An 18,456-nucleotide genomic window follows, 5' to 3' on the forward strand; every position below is an offset into this window, starting at 1 on the left:
ATCCCATGGTCAGCCAACTGCATTGCAATGGGTGGGCCTGAAGTGAAGCAGAACAATGGGGCAAAAGGTGTGGTGGAGGAAAGCTACCCAACTCATGGTTGTCAGGAAGCAGAGAAAGAGGGAGTGAGGAGCCGGGGACAATTTATAGTCCCTGAGGATATGCTCCAGTGACACCTCCTCCTGTAGCCATACCCACCTGCCTATAGTTACCATACAACAGTCTACTCAAATTATTACTCTATCAAATAGACTAATTCATTGATGAGGTTACCATGAAGATCTTAGCTGATAAGGAAAAAGATAATCAAAAGATGCTAACACAGGGAAGATACAGATGTTAGAATTATCAATGATTTTAAAGCAGCAATTATAATCATACTCCATGAAATAAAGGCAAACAGTCTTGAAACAAATGGGAATATAGAGTACTTCAGCAAAAACAACAATAAAAATGGAAGATACAAAAACAAACCAAATGTAAATTTTCAAAAATAAAACTAACTTGAATAAAATATTCATTAAATATAAAGGAACTTAAAGATAGATCAGTAGAAATTATCTAATATGAACGACAGAAGAAAAAATGAGGGAAAAAAAGACTATTGGAGCCTCTGAGACTCACAGGAAAATACCAAAAGTTTAATCTTTGTGTCACTAGACTTCCAGAATGAAAAAAAAAAAGTTTTTTTTAATATGAATATTAGTTTTTTAAATTAATTAATTTATTTCTTACATAGATGACAATATTGGAATGCATTACATTCATAATAGGAAAAAAGGTTTTGAGTGAGAAATTTTTTTAAAGCAATAATGGTGGGAAAACTGGACACATTTCCCAAAAAGAAAATGAACAAATAGATTAAAGAAAGTCAATGAATCCCCAAAAGAATAAAATCAAAGGAATTTATACATCATAATCAAACTTGTAAAAGCTAAAAACAAAGTAATATTACTAAAAGCAACTAATGAGAAAGATTCATTTCATGTAGGCAAACACTGATTCGATGACATTTCCCATCAAAAGCCATGGAAACTGGAAGGAAGTAAAATAGCATTTTTTAATGTGCTGAAAGAAAGAATTGTCAATCCAGAATTCCATATCCAGTGAAAATGTCCCCCAGAAATGAAAAGGTAATAAACATTTATTTATTTGTTTTTTGTTTATTTATTTTGAGACAGAGTCTCGCTGGCCTCCAATTTGTGATCTATCTTTAAATTCATTTATACTCAATGAATATTTTATTCAAGTTAGTTTTATTTTTGAAAATTTACATTTGGTTTATTTTTGTATCTTCCACTTTTATTGTTGTTTTTGCTGAAATATCCTATATTCCTACTTGTTTCAAGACTGTTTGCCTTTATTTCATGGAGTATGATTATAATTGCTGCTTATTACCCTGGTCTCCCAAGTTACTGGAATTATAAGCTTGTGCTACTGTATCTGGCTAAGACATTTTCAGGTAGAGGGGAAATAGGAGAATCCATTGTCATCAGACCTTTTCTATAGGTAAATTCTTCATAGTAAAGGGAAATTATACCAGAGGAAAACTCATAACAGTATAATAAAGAAAGAGCAACTGATGTGGCAAATATCTGGGAAATGTAATAGAATTTAAATTCTTTAAGATACATGTGACCACTGAAAGTGAAAATCATAACAGTGATGATTGTCTGATGGAATTTTCAATGTATACAGATGCAATACAATGATGACTACACAAAGCAATGATGCCAAAGGTACCTCCGTGGTGGTAGGTTTCTACTCACTTGAAATTATAAAATAAAATTATTTATAGACTCGGAAAAGTTGAGAATATATACTATAATTCCTAAAGCAACTACTAAAATGTTTGTTCAGAAATATAGTAAAAATATCAATTAAAAATTAATATGGAATACAAAAATCATTCCAGTCATTCAAAAGAAAATAAGCGGAAAATGAAAGCAGAAGGAAAAAAACATAAAATAGATAATAAAATAATGATCTAAGTGTAAGCATATCAATTCTTATGTTAAACTAAAATGGTAAAAACATATGAGTTATCTGTTGCAAATTACCACAAACTTAGCTTAAAACAACATACATTTCGTATCTCATGGTTTCTATGGGTCAGGAATCCCAGCAGGCCTTACTTCAATGCTCTGTCCCAGGGCCTCTCATGAAGCTACAACCAATATGTTGGCTAAGGCTGATGTCACATTTAAGGATTTAGCTAAGGAAGGATCCAACTCTAAGCTTTGCTTATGTGGTGATTGGGATAATTCAGATTCTTTGGGGCTGATGGACCGAGGGCCTGGGTTCTTAGGTGGTATTGGCTGGAGGCCACCCTCAGTTCCTTGCCATCTGAGCTTCCCCAACATGGCAGCCAGTGAGGGGAGTCTACTGAGAGAGTGTACTAGCAAGATGAAGTTACAACCTTAGGTAGCATAGCCAAGGAAGTGACATGCCATCACTGTCACCATTTTCTATTGGTCAGAAGCAATTCACAGGATCTGTCCATACTTAAAGAGAAGTGATTAAACAAGGACATAAATTCAAAAAATAAAGATCAATGGGGTCCATTTATCTGGCCACCCAACCTAAAAAGACAGAAATTAAAGAATAATTTTTTAAAAACCACGATTACCTATTACCTAAAAGAAAATAACTTTACTTTAAATGTCATGATATATGTATGATCAAAATTAAAATATGACAAAGATAAACCATGTAAACATTAATCAAAAGAAAGCTTGATTGCTATACAATTATTAGACTTCAGAAAAAGGAAAATTACCAGTGATAAAAAGGAAGCGTTGCATGATGATAAAACCAGTTAGCTCACAAAGAAGGCAGGGCAATCCTAAATGTTTGTATACCAAACAACAAAATTCAATAATACGAAAACCAAAAGCTGACCTAACCAAATGGAGAAATGACAAATCCACCAGTAATGTTGAAGACTTCAAAATTCCTCTTTTAATAATATAAGCAGACAGAAAACCGGCAAAAATATAGAACACCCAACAAACTGAACCTAATTGACATTTATATACCACCCCACCCAAAGCAGAATGTACATTCCTTTCAAGTGTGTATGGAACATTTGGGTCTTCCAATGCAAAAAATAACTTCCCCAGCCTGTTAGGAAGCAAGGCATGTGACCAGAGAAGTAGTGGGTAGTGAGAGTGGAGTTGGGGGCAGCATTTTCATACTTCATAATCCAGCCAAGGCCCACCCCTCCTAAAGGTCACTGTGGGACCATGAAATGGCTGTTCTCATTTTAATCCAATTGCAACCAGTTTAAACAATTGGGAACAAATTTTATTTGCAGAGAATTGTTTGAGCACGTTTGATCTGATTAGACCTGGAGTGTAGGCTGGTAGGGTCTGGTTTTTAAACACAAAGTCCAATATTTTCTTTCTGTCTGGGAAATACACTTTTAAAAATGTGGTTCATATGAATCACCTTTCCACTTCAGTTTAACTACAAATTGCTTTGAAACTCATCTTTCCTTTAGCCTCTACTTTCTGCACTAGTTTTCTATTTATGTACTAGTGTGTCATTTGGATAAGTAAATATGATTATGTGTCAGACCAGGTGGTTCCTAGACAGTCAACATCATTCTGAATTCGTTTCCACACTGTCCATCAACCAGAAAGCCTGCAACTATGCAACTGCTGAATTTCCCTATGCCAAATGATGATTTAGTTCAGAAAAATTTCAAATTGAAAACAAAAGGTTTTTATTGAAAAGTTGTATTCACATCATATAAGGGCTGTTCAGCAGTTCATGTTGTCACATATTTACCATAAAGGCAGCACTGCCTTGGTGTTCCATGTCCTAGGAGATCAGGAGAAAGCCTTTCTCTTTGAAAATGGGTCTGGTTCCTTGTGAATTATTTTTGATGAAGTAATGCAAATGCATTGTCCCCAGGAAAAAAGAGGTTCCCCCAAAAATATCTTGGTGAGAAGTTCAATATGAAAACATAAAGTTCACTTTTATGCCAGGAAGCTCATCTCCAGATAACTGGAGAAAAGTAGGTTTGGGCAAATAACCTGTCCTGAATTTGATTAAAACTTAGGACAGTATACAGTGTAAGGAATAATTTTAGTGCCAAAAGTAACCTATAGATCAATCAACATTATAAATTGTGTCCTGGATCAATAAAGAGCTTACTTTTGATCTTTTAAAAATATAGACAATAAGGGGCTGGGGTTGTAGGTCAGTGGTAAGAACGCTCACCTGGCATGCGTGAGGCACTGGGTTCGATCCTTTGCACCACATATAAATAAAAATAAAGATATTGTGTCCACCTAAAACTAAAAAACATTTTAAAAAATATATAGACAGTCAAAGCCAAGTGCAGTGATACACACCTATAATCCCAGCTACTTGGGAGGCTGAGGCAGGAGGATCACAAGTTCAAGGCCAGCCTGGGTAATTAGTTAGATCCTGCCTCAAGATAAAAAAATAAAAAGGATTGGGGATGTAGCTCAGTGATTGAGCATCCTTGGGATAAATCCCAATACTGAAAACACATACACAGAGTACCTTCATATCCACAGATTCTCATCTGTGGATTTAGCCAACTGTGGCTTGAAAACTTCTGGGAAAAAAATAATTGCATCTGTACTAAATATGTACAGACTTTTCCCATGTTATTATTACAAAATGATACAGTATAACAACTATTTACATAGCATTTACATTGCATTGGGTATCATAAGTGATCAGGAGAGGATTTAAAGTACATGGGAGGATGTGTTCTATGCAAACATTGCGTCATTTTGAGAATTCATGGATTTTGGTCTCCTTAGTACCAAAAAGAGATAAAATGTATGACAATATCTATAATCCATCCATCTTTTATTCTCATTATTAAATAGTCAATAATATATTTGTGAAGTCATCTGGCAATGCTACCAGATTGATCAAAACCATTTGAGTTGGCTTTCTCCAATTCAGTTGGGAAAGGCTGGAAACCAATCGGTTGCTTCTTAGAGAACCAGTGGTTTCCTTTAGAAATCTGAGGTTCTGAGTGGCTAAGTTTATCTGGGCCTGCCCTGAACCACACTGACTCATATTGAACCACTTAGAACTCTTTCATCTGATCTGAAGCGCAAAAAAGTGGGGACTGCAGGAGCCCAGGTGACCTAGGATTACAGAGTAAAGAGCATGACAAGATGGAGGTATTCTGCCTGTATGCCCTGGACACAGGCCGAAACAGAGTCAAGATAGCATTTTTTTTTTCTGTCTATTTTGAAACATGGATGAAGATCCCAGAAGAGGTGGGAGGGCATAGAATGGAGGGACCAGGTGAGAAACAAAGGTGTATTGTAATTAAGTTGGGAGATTACATGGATGGGGTCATGGTTAGTTTTAAAATCCTATGAAAAAATATTTTATCATAGAACTATAACTTTGGTTAAATAATTTATGTAGTTGATCATATTCTTTTGACAATTCTATTGGATTTCCAATAGCTGGTCCCCCTCCCTGAAACATCTGGAGAACATGTGTACTTCTGTGTCCTGTCCTCCCCATCCCTCCCCTGTCACCACAGAAGGATGACGATGGAGAAGGGAGGGACTCCTCTGCCAGCCAAGGGAAGGCCAGGGAGGCCCCAGGGAAGACACCGCCAAAGTGCCTCTCATGTTCAGGGCTGCATCCAGCGACTGCCCCTTTCCCACTTCCTGTTGTCATGTGATCAGTGTCAGGACTGTGGCTAAAGTCAGAAAGTCATCACCAGCCCCCTCAACAGACTGACCCTGCAGTTAGTGTGACCATGTGTCCCTGCGTGTCATGACAGTCCTGGTCTACAACTGATCCCAGTGTCATTATTAATAGTGGCTTCTGTTGCTCAGTTTGGCAACAGATTATATGATCCACCCACTTAGTCCCTGGCTCCTTTGTCCTTCTACCCTTCTCTTTCTGCAACCACAGAGATTTTACCCATTTTTATGATTGAAAAATTCCTTCCTTTGAAGATAACTTCAGGATTTTCATCTACTTTTCCTGAGCCCATAATTTCCATGTAGATATTAAAACAATGACCTCAGTGCGGGTAGACGTGACACAGACTGACCCTCCCCATCACCCACTCTTGCACCCACAAAAGTGTCAGCTGAGTATTTATTGAACCCAATCCCAAAACTAAAGAAAGATAGGAAATATTTGTTCTCTTGTTGGAAAATAAAAGTGTATTTGCGCACGCTGCCAGGGTTCCTCTGGAAAGCATCCAGGGATCGTTCCCAAAATTCCATTTCCAGGTGTGTGCTTCTTTAAGGAAATATTGTGCGGCAGGGAAGGAACACGCTGTGCATGGTGCCATTGGCTGTAGGCGTTGCTAAGGCAGATGGGCCTTATTAGCACATAGCAAAGGGAAGAGTCACAAGGGAAACACAACATGAATGGGTGGCATGCACACTCCACCACCTGAAGAAGCCATAACAGGTAACAGACATTTCTAGAGTGTGGGCATTGAAGTCTGGCTCTCTAGGCTGCAGACCTGCAGCAAACCAAGCTGGTAGAGAAGAGGTGCTCTGTTCTGGGATTGAGGAACAAGTCCATATTTCTCCTGGGTCCCGGAGCTCCGCTACAGCCTGTTTTGCTCCAATCTTAACCCTAGAGAGAACGGGTTCCTGCTTCTTTTGGGAGCCTGAGAAGCTTGGCCATCTGGCAGTTGGAGTGTCAATGGGTACAAAGGAGACAAGCCAGAAGCTGTGGTTGACAGAGGCCAACACAGCAGCCCCTGGAGATGGGCAGCTTGTTCAGAGTGAAAGCTTGGGCTGATTCATAAATTGCACCCGTGAGGAGAAGAGGGACCAAGTCCCGTGGGAATTTCTGTACCAGTGTGCACATATTCACCCAGCGTGCACAATGCTAGATATTGTTCAGCTCAGATGGCAGAGCAGATTAGAAGAGGGAGTCTGTCTTGGGTCAGATGTCCCCAAACACAGACTCTGGGATGGAAATTCTGGAAGATATGATTTACTTAGGAGGCAATCTCAGAAAGCAAGCCCAGGAGCGGGCAGTTGAAATGAGGAAGGGAGATAGTTGTTAAAGGGTATGCTAGGGAGTGGATTACTGCTGTGAGCAATGGAGGACCCCCCTAGAAAATTCTGGAACATGCCTCAACATTGCCTGTGAGAGGGTGGAGAAGGAGTTTTTATCCACCAACTCCTGCCCCTCCTGGTATAGGATGCCCCCTACATCCTAAATTTCTGGCATCCTGGCCTGAAAAACCCTTTCCAGGTGACCTCTGGGGTGGGCCAGGAGATACAATTAGAGAATAAGAATGAAGAGAGTTCCAGTTTCCCTTCTGGAAGAGAAGAGAGAGAAGGCAGCAAGAGGAAAATGAGGCTGGGAGTTTGGTCTAAATCAAAGTCCAGAAATACAGCCTGAGATGCATGTAGCTCAGCCGTAGAGTCTAGCATGTGTGAGGCTCTGTGTTCACTCCTCAGTTCTGGGGGTGGGGGAGTCTAAACCTAGGTTTCCAGGGATGGGGTGCTTCCCCCTTCCCTCCTCCTCCACTCATACACCTGCTCCCTCCTGCCCACCCACACTACACACCCAGTTATAGGGGTGGACAGCTTTTTTTCGATACTGATAGACACAGAAAAGACCATTTATGGTAGCCACATACAGAATTTTAGACAGGGAATCCTAAAATAATTCCACTAGGGCTTCAACCTGTAGGCTGCTTTCATTGGGGGCAGTGTAATCCAGTGGCTAGAAGAAGGTCCAGTTCCTCCCTTGTGTTATAACTGTGTAAATTTAGATGAGTTGTTTCTTCTTCTTCTCCTTCTTGTTTTTTAGGGTACTGGGGATGGAACCCAGGTCTTGCATGCTAGGCAAGTGCTCTACCACTGAGCTTTACCTCTGATCATCTTTTTATGTTAAAGTTTCCTTACCTAAAAGGTAAAACAATAGCAAACTTTCCATTGGCTTGTGTGAGAATCAATGAGACAATACGTTTACCCTAGCATCAGGCACACAATCAATACACAATACATTCTAGCTATTATTATTTCTCACTCGTTCAACAAATATTTATTCAGTCTCTTCCACATGCCAAGCCTTATTTCAGATACCGGTGTCAATCAGTGAACAATACAGATTTCATTATTGACATGTAATTTAGATTCTATGGTCTTAGAGATAGATAACGAACAAATTAGTAACTATTATAATTTCAAGTAACTTATATGTAAAAAATATATGAAAAACTATATAATGTGAAAAAGTAAGAATGCAAAGATCCTAGGGAGAGCATTCTAGGCAACAGGTACAGAAGACATAAAAGCCACCAGGTGAGAATAAAGCTAATGGGTTGAAAAACATAAGAAGGCCAGTGTAGTGAGAAACAGGAGGGCACTGGAGAGAGGGTGACAGTGAGAGGCAGATGAGGTGGGGCCACCTGAGTCATTTAGATTTCATTCTAAGTTTTGAATAGTGTTGACAGGATTTGGTTGGCTTTTGAAAAATATCATTTGAGAGTCAATGGCGAGAATAGACTGGGGGAGGGTTGGCAGAAGAAGCACAGGAAAATGAGTTGTGAGGCTATTGGATATGCAGATAGGAAGTGACCAGTGGATGAGGCAAGATGGAGTTGCTGGCAACCTTGGAGATTTCTGCATGACTGTGGAGATTCAAGCCTGATGGATGTGGGTGAAGAGAGGAACAGGAGGAGAAGTAAAGAGGGCAGCAGTTGTTGAGGTGTTTCTCTATGAAGAGAGAAAAATGGAGTTCTAGGTGAAGGAGGGAGTAAGGTGGTCAGGGAGAGAGTCGTGCACTTGTTCATTCACTTTGTAATATAATAATGGATGCCACCCCATGTTGGTATGCCAATGGGGTGGAGCATGAGAAATGGGAAAATCGAAACAAGAAAGATGTCAAGTCCTTAAAAAGAGGGTCAAAACACCTGTGCATAGATGGCAGGTTGCCCTGCACTGAGGCAGCAACAGGTCATCTCTTACAACAGGAAGAGATACAGAGGATAGAAATACAGATGCACAATACACTCCTGGATGCTTAGGAAAATGGCTATTTCTCTCTAGAAGAATTCCAAACATTCAACTTAAGCATCTATTAAATGGTTCAGCTGGAGATTAAGGGTTTGTACTGCCTGCAAGTAATGATTTGGGGTTCACAGTCAACCCAGGAGGGTAAAAGTCGGGGTTGTGTGGTCAGAAGTGGTATTCTTTACAAACTATGTAGGTCTTCAGTAAAGGTGGGGTTGACTTGGATTATAAGAAACTCAAAGAGTTTGTTGACAATCTCCTTAAAAGACATATGCAGTTGGTGCAGAAAACCATCATTCTAGGGGGTGCATACAGCACCCACAGTCAGAATTTTAAGTTTTCTGAGAGGATCTGTCTGCAGATGGGAAACAGGTAAAGATAGAGCTATCCACCACTGAGAGCTGGGATTGGTCACTAACGTGGCCTCTGTTCAGCAAGATGACCTCCTCTTAGCCCTGTACTCATCCCCCTGGGTTAGACTGCAGGTGACCTGAAGGAGGAGGTTGTGGCTTACTCAGTGGCCTTCCTCTACTGCTCCAGGCTCAGCCAATGTGCATCAGAGCCAACAGTGATGGGGCCTGCTCTCAGGGTCCTCAGAGATGGACAGCAGTTTCCCTAGATGTTAAAGGAGCCCTTTGCACATAATGTTCTCTTATAGGCTTCTCACTGACACCTGAAGCCTGAACCCCTAAATACCTCTGATACAAAGCCTTCTGGAGTTAACCACGAGGAAAAGCTTCCATATTAAATGTATACAATTAGATAATTGTATACATCTAATATACAAATTAGATGTATATTCCCTTCCTGCAATAGTTAAGTGTAGGATTTTCTTATTTTCCTACAAAGATTATTATAGCTTTTCTAAAAGTCCTAAGTCAGTTTATCAATCATACAGAGGCAAAAGAACATGTTACGGGTTTTTTGTTTTCTTTTGTTTTTACGTTGGACCTGAAGGCACTTATAACAACCTCTGATAACCCTCCATCCTAATACACAGTGGGGTAGAAAGATTTTATTCACCTACCTGTCCCCTTCCCTCACCATGGACACTCTCTCCTGTTTTCACCTTGAGCTCTCTAGTCACCTGGATATTCCTGCTCCTCAAGTCAAAAGTCTATAAGATAATCAAATCTTCCAGACTTCCAAAAGTGTCTTTATGTGTGTGTGTGTGTGTGTGTGTGTGTGTGTGTGTTGCTGAAGATTGTATCCAGGACCTCACACATACCAGGCAAGCACTCCACCACTGAGCCACATCCCCAGCTCAAGAATGTTCTCTTCTTAGCATGACTCCTGTGCTCCTCTTCTTATGACTCCTGTCCTCCCTCTCATCTTCCCAGTGATGTCTGTAGAAGGGGTCAAGGGTGGAAAAATAGACCCTTTCTGTAGGGCAGCCTCCACATATGAGTAGCTGTCTGAGAACCCTGAACTTAGTACATGAAAAAATTCTTATTACAATAAAACTTGTTTTTCTCTCTGGGATGATTCAGAAAGGACATGCTTCAGAGCTATTCTGCATCCCAGGTGGTTAATGCAGTTAGGGAAAGAGATCAGGAGTGAGGAGGATCCCCAAACTTTTATTAAGGTGCTCTTGGGGAGCAAAATCAACACATCAGGTTACAAACCTTACTTTGCAGAAGCTCATAATAGGCCACAGCAAGACTCTGTGTTAATTAATTAACTAATTAACATATATAAAGAAGAAATGTGTGAAAACCAAGTTGAAGTAGGTGAACTTGGCATCTAGGAAGAGCACAGGCAAACCTCAGCTTACCACTGTCACCTTTTGGCTGGCTCAGGAACTAAAGTGTATCTATATCTGTGGAGTCCTGAGCATCAACCACTACTAGATCAAAACACTCCTCCTTTGCCTCTGCTTCCAAGACTGAGATTAGGGTGCACCCAGGAGTGAGGAGCCTGGTACATGGAAGCAAACATTCATGAGATGGGGCGTGCATGAGACAGAAACACCAGACATGGGTCCACAGAGCTATCCACACTCAAGTAAACACCTTTCTTTAACCCCACATTTTACCAACCACAGTGAAGAGGGATCTGAACATTAAGGTTCGGGCCCTGTCCTATAGCTTGAGTGATTTAGTTGTGTCAGGGACCCCTAGGACCACCCCAGGTTTAGCCATTTGTCCAGCATATAGTCATAAGATTATTGTGAATGAGTACAAAGCAAAATCAGCAAAGGGAAAAGGCACATGGGGAGTGATCCAGAGGACACCAAGAGCAAGCTCCCATATGCTCTCCCAATGGAGTCACCCATGACAACATTATTCCTCCTACACACGTGAAAGCTTTCTACCAGGGGTACTCAACAGAGACACAATGTTGGTGGTTGTACTGGGGATTAGTCACATAGGTACCCTTTGCCTAACAGGTACCAAAATCCCAGACTCTCAGAAGGAAAGGTGCTCAGCACGAACCACACTGTTTATACAAACAGCGTAGGCACCATGAGCACCCTTTGTATTGATAAAGGTTTTGTGACAGTTTTGAACTGTTTATTAACCAATTTCCCACAGACTAGCCAAAGGACAATTTTTCAAGTGGGTCTTTCTACGCATGGCGTTTCAAGCAGCTGTGTGAACTCCCTTCTGCACAGATGCAAAAGGTTAACGTTATGTTATCCGTATAGTGACACTGTAAAGTTCTCATTCACAAGCACAGTTTCAATTATTAACAAATCCTTTGTTCTCTTCTTGATGTCTTAAGATAAAGCACTCCTCCAAATATTGATATGGATATGTTTTTTTTTCTACCAAGAGGATCACATGTATGACTATCATTAAGATTCTAGGGCCCTGAGTTGGCAAAACAGATCATACCCCTACCCACCACCCACCTCCACCTTCTGCCACCACATTGCATCATGGCCTTTCCCTGAATTGGCCTTTGATTCAGCCTATTTGATATGGAGGGCTATATATTACCCAATAAACAGTCCTTTTCTCACTTGCCCTTGCCTGAGCCAGAATGGACCAGCATAGACTCCCCAACCCCTAGTTCCCAGACCTGGAAGGGTTCACACCCATAAGCCTGGAGAATTATTTGAGGGGTCTTTTGGAGGCAGCACAGAGAGGAGCCCTCCCTTCTGAGTCACTGGGCACCTCCCCTTGCAACCTCCTCTCTCCTTGCTCCACTATCAACCTCCACCTCCTTCCACAGTTGGGACATGAGTGACTTACCTTTGCTTTTCAGAAGCAAACTCTCATCCTAGCTCAGGCTGGATCAAAGTGAAATGTTCTTCAGACATTTATTCGATCATCCTGTGATACATGAACTGAACCACCTGAAGTCAATTTTGAATCCATGCAAAGGTCATGACTCAGTTGCTCTTGAACCCAGGGAAATCCAAATCCTCAACTCTTTTTCACATAGTAATGACTTTGTCTAGTTTATTTGTCTTTTTTCAAAGGACAGAGTTTAGGGAAACTGTGAGGGGGAAATTGTGTCTAAATAGTTCAATTGGTTCATTCACTGAAGCCAGATTTGGGTGTCCTTTTCACATCCAGAACATTATTCCAGTGGGAATTCCCCTTCTGGGATCTTTTCCCCTCCAAATTTAGAATCTGGGCTGTCTCTGTGTGGGGCTGGAGATATTTCAAGACAAATGACATCATGAAGACCCACAGAAACAGATGTTCAGACTTTCTGTGCCCCATGAATTGAGTTTCGTGCCATCTACTGGAATGGAAACTCTCCAGGCCAGCCATTTCTAAGATGAATGGGTGGGAATGCCTGCTTTCATTTCATTAAATGAGAAGGACCTGGGCTGTTACCAAAGCGATGTAGAAATGGGGATGGAGAGCTAGCTCTTGAACCCACAGCAGCTAAGGACTCCAGCTCCACTGAGATTTGTAAGTGAGATGCTGAAATTATTTTTCCACTCCATTCCCTCTCCTCTACCTCCAGAAAGGCATGAGATATTTTTAGCGGGAAAAATTAATGTCCCATAAAAAAATGATCATAAAAATACCATGCTGGGGACAGGGCACCTTCCCATCAGTTTCCAAGAGATCCCTGGAGTGACCATTAAATAGAATCTGAAGTCAATATGGAGAACCCCATAGGCACAAGCCAACACTGGTCTGAAAAGAGCTGGGAAAAGGAATAGAAAGAAGAAACTGACCAAAAGAACACTGCCGTGTGTAATTCAGGGGAGTGTGGGCTGGGTGCAGATTCACAAAGCACTCGCTCCACCTCTTCTGTAATCTCAGGACATGACCTCTCCAGGCACATGTTTCCTGACCTTTCTGGGGCATTTGATACATTCTCCCTGCCCTTGGCCTCTGTGGAACTATCCTATCTTCATAGGATAGTTGTGCTGTGAGCTGAGGCACTTTTATTCAGTGACTCAGGCCCAAACCTGAGTCCCCTGTCCTCCGACTTCTCTCTCTTACACCGGCATCCAGTCTGTCAGCAAAGCCTGTGGGCTCAGCTTCCCAAAATGCCTGGAGGTCTGATGGCTTCCCCACCTGCATTGCCCCAGCCTGGCCCTCGCCCCCACCCCCACCCCAATGTCACACAGTCTGTCCCGTCAGGAAAAACATGACAAATCTCTCAAAGCCAATCAAGACAAGTGACTTTCACAAACTCTGAGCCTCTGATTATGCTTTTGTAGAGTGGGCTTCTCCATCAAACCGACTCCTCTTCAGTCCTTGCGAAAAGCAAGGGAGGTGACCTGTCAGTGACATTTTCCCAGGTGCTGATATGAGGCAGGTGCTCTGTGAACACACTTCCCTCCCCCACCGCATTTGTGCCTTCCCCCAGCCTCCAGTGGCTCCCTTCACAGAGCAACCTACCTCCTCCACGGGTACATGATTTCTTCAGATTAAATCCCGGTTCCAAATTCTTCACACTCATTGTCAAGGTGGAATATTGCATCCAATGCAGCCACACAGAGATAATCACACTAAATGAAATCATAGCACTTGGTGGCCCAAGTCCCCAGAGAACTATGAGGAGCCAGTTCATCAACTGGACTGAGCTTCTTGGAGACCTCCAGGCCCCACAGGCTCTTCCCTATCTCTGAGTCACTGTAAAAGCTGACCCCAAGTCTTCACCTCTTCTCCCCTTCTCCCATCAAATAACAATGCACCCCTGAAGACCCTCACTGAAGGTAGGCCCTCCCCTGGAAAGCCCACTGTGACCCCCCCCCCAAGGTGGACTTAGCCCACCTGTACACTATACTGAGATCATACATACTGTGGCACCAACTATGCTGAGTTGTCCTTGGCTGCTTAGACATCTGTTTCCCTACCTAGAATGGTGAGCAGGAGCCATGTCCTTTTCATCTGGTGAACTCTATGCCTAACATGAATATTGGGCACATAGAGGTTCAGGATCAACTTTTGAATGAATGAGCAGGTGAATTGGCGGAAGAGTAGATGAGTGGATACCTACATGAAGAAATGCAGTACTCCTCCAGCCCAAGTGGAGCTCTGAAGTGCCCGTGTGAGAGGTCGGGAAAGAAAGCATGCCTGTCGGGAACAGACCCACATGCCTCTGGCCTCTGTCTTGGGTCCTTTCCTCTTTTCCCTGCACATACTTGTTCTCTCTGAGCTGCCTCGCCCAGCCATTGGCTTCCATTCCCATCCAAACGTCATTGATTCCCACAGCAATGATCCTGAATTCTGTGCCAAAGTTTAAGACAAGCTTTTCCAAAAATATGTTTTTTGCCTGTGGCTTTTCCATTTGAATTTTTATAGCTACTGTTTCCTCCATGAGATGGCTTGTCTCTCTGGATTTTGGAAGTGTTTACCTTCCAGGAACACGCAACTTTTCTCTATGCATAGAGTGTGCATGGGGTACCCTCCAAAACTCTTCCTCTGAGAGGCAACTCCTGCTGCATCCTGTTCTAAATAGACTGAGAGGCTGGGGATGTACTCAGTGGTATACAGAGCTTACCTAGCATGAACAAATTCAATCTCCAGTGCACCCCACACACACACCCACAGAGGAATTTGAAGGAAAATGTATCCTCTGTTGCCATAGAGACATGGTGTTTTATACAGTGACAGAGGAAGAGAACCAAAGTTATATTCACTTGCCTTGCAATATGGTAAAAAATGCAAATACTCAGCCTGGGCATGTAAGACTGGTATGGGGAACTTCTGGCCTCTATCTCCTAGCTCAGTGTTCTCCCAACCTTTGGCAAATGTAACAAACTGTGATTGCATTAACGAAGAAAGATTTTTATCAGCCAGGTATCACCCAGTCTGGAAATCACCCAGAGCCAGTTGGAAGGCACAAGGGTGGTGAGACATTTTACAAGCATGCTCTGGTTGTTCTACTCCATGAATCAGAATTCACTTGGGCTTCTTCCCTTTCAAATCAGCTCTTTCTCCAGAACCTGTGCTAAGTTTTCAAGGAAGTGTTTTGCTTTCCTCTCTTGTTTTATACTGTCGACTGAAGTCATAAAGTTATAAGACATGAGAGAGGGAAAGACCCTGAGAGATCATCTGGTCTAACCTCCTCGTTTTACAGGCAAGGAAACTGTCAGAGTGACTTTAATTTTGTATTTTATGAGGCCTATTTGTGTTGACATGATTGATTGCTCTGCTTTGGAGACTGAAGATTTGCAAAGGGAAGCATAAAAAGTCTCAGTGCACTTCCTGATGAGAGGGTGAAGAGGTGGCAGCTCTCCTGTTCTAATTTCCTATGCCACACCCTCCACCGGATGTAAAGCAAAATCTTGCTACAAGTCTTAAGCCTTCCGGGTTGGAGTAGCTGCAGCTGTAGGACAATGCTACTCCTCTTAGGAGAATATGGACTGATATGAGGTCACTTCCTGCCAACATTAAGTCCTGGAGACCACTGAAGCAATATCATATTCAAGCCAGTTCATAGCCTCCACTGTTTGCAGAGATAGTTCCTTGCAGAGGTTCTGGATGGTTGGGTTTCTTTAAATAGATCTCATCCTGCACACTGTAGCCTTGCAGTCTCCCTCCTATATTGAGTAGTTACTAAGCGTTAACAAAAACTATTCTTTGACCGCAAGACATGGTTTGGTATAGGAGTCAGGTACACATTTGGCTCTTATGCAAGAAGCTGGTGGCCTGAAACTTGGAATCATTCTGGATAAGACACAAAATTCAGAGCTAGGAAAACAAAATTGAAAGCTGTTGGGAGAGCCAAAGGATAATATCAGGAATGGAAAACTGGTTTCACATCAGTCTGGGATTGCCTACCTAGATTACTGTCCTTAGAAGGGCCACAAGACTGTCAGTGGAAGGAATACCTTTATGGATTAGGGATGCCAGCATTAGACCCAGGATGGGGAGGGGCGGGGCGGCAAGCATACTATGTCTTTTCTTTTTCTTTTCAATTTAACATCGTTTTACCCAAGAATGACATACACACAATTTTAAAAGTTGAATAGAGTTTCCAAGGTTTTTAATGCAAAACAGCAGGCCTGGTCCATAATCTTGCCAGCAGGCTCTCTCTCCTCATTGAAGAAACCATGTTAACAATAAACTTTGGTTAGAGAATGCTGTGGAAATATTAAAATATGAAGATTATTCTGTGAAAAATTATGGGTGATTTGAGAGTAAAAGCAAGGAGCCATTGGCACCAGTTAGAATATATAGCAAATATAATATAAACCCCCTTTTGTAATCCATCCAGAATGGCATGGATTGAATAGATTGAAAAGGGTGAACTGAATGGTAAACACTATTCAACCACCAGAGCAAAGCCCTGTACTGAACCCCTATCGTTGAGAGAATGGTGGGGGGTGGGGGGTGGAGGTGTCAATCCCAGTAGCTGGGCAAATAGGAATGAATAAAGTACCTGGCATCAGAAATCCTATTGTCACAGCTCAGGTAAAGAATCCAGTGGTTACAAAAAATGGTGATGTACATGGATAATTATGATTGTAATGCATTCCACTATTGTCATATATGTAAGAAATTTTTAAAAAAGTTTTAAAAAATAAAATTTACCTATTGATGCTCTCAAAAAAAAAAATCCAGTATCCTAAAATGGGGAATAAAACTTTGCTGAACCAGGCAGCAGGCAGGACCATCACAGAGAACAGATGTGAGATGTCCTGAAAAACACACTCTAATTTTATTCAAGAAAATAGAAAAAGAGCAAAAACTTCCTAGCTCATTTTAATATCCTAAGAGGACTTGGATAAATCTGATAAGAAAAATACATACAGACATGTATGTATATATTTATATATACATATGTATTCATATTTTAGATGAAACTTGCCTTTATGTATATTATGTTTAGTTATAAAAATGAAATAAAAAATATGCCATAAATAGTAGTTAGATAAATCCAACAGAATACTTAAAAAAAAATGGATAGATGCTTGTTATCTCCTGCCATTTTGGTTTGTTTGCTACATTTAATTCAGCCTTGATGGTGGAGCCAGCCCAGGTGCAGGAACCCAGAAGCAACCTGGGTGTCTGTGAGAGGGATGACTCTCAATGATTGTCACTTCCTTAACTATCCAGATTCCCCCCACCCCTACCCCACCCCACCCCAATCCCTGTGTGGTATGTGTGGTGGCAGAGAGGACTGACCACAATATTCAGGATCATTTGGTTTTCCTTTTCTAGTCCTTAATATGGTGAATTACATCCTTTGATTTTTCAAATGTTATGCCAATCTTATATTCAGGGATGAAATCCCCATGGTCATGATGTATTATCTTTTTATATGTCACTGGATTTGGTTCACTAAGATACTGTAAAGGATTTGTGTGTCTGTTCATGAGGGGTTTTAGAATGGAGATTTCTTCCTTATATAGTTCCTGGTTTTGGTATCAGTCATGTTGAACTTAAGAATGAGTTGGGAAATAGTTCATCTTCAATTTTCTGGGGGAGAGTTTGTGAACAATTAAAACTATTTATTTCTTAAATATTTGATAGTTTACTACTGATGCCATCCGAGCCTGGAGTTTTTCCTCGTGGGAAGGATTTTAAGTAAAAGGTCAGTTCCTTTCATGGATATGGGAGTATTTGGCCAACCTATTTCTTCCTGAATGAGCTTTGGCACTTTGTGTGATTCAACCAACTGGTTCATTTCATCTAAGCTGCTTAATTTGTGTGAGTAGAGTTGTTCTTAGTATTCCCTTGTTATCCTTTTAATGTATGTTGAAATTGTAATTATGCTACTTCCTGTTTCTTAACACTGGAAAATTAAATATTTATCAATTTTAACCAATCTGACTACAGATTAATCAATTTTATTAATTTTTTTAAAGCAAGTGCTTGGGTTCTCATTGGTTTAGGGGCCTATTGTACCACTGATCCTGAACTCCAAAACAAACCCCAAAGCTCCTAAAAGGATGAAGCTTATTAACTAAATGAAAGTCAAGACTGAATTAAATGAAGCAAACAACCAAAATGGCAGGAGATAACAAGCATCTATCCATGATGTATTTCTTTTTAAGTATTCTGTTGGATTTATCTAACTACTATT

Source organism: Ictidomys tridecemlineatus, chromosome 5, assembly GCF_052094955.1.
Source record: "Ictidomys tridecemlineatus isolate mIctTri1 chromosome 5, mIctTri1.hap1, whole genome shotgun sequence".
Taxonomy (NCBI): Eukaryota; Metazoa; Chordata; class Mammalia; order Rodentia; family Sciuridae; genus Ictidomys; species Ictidomys tridecemlineatus.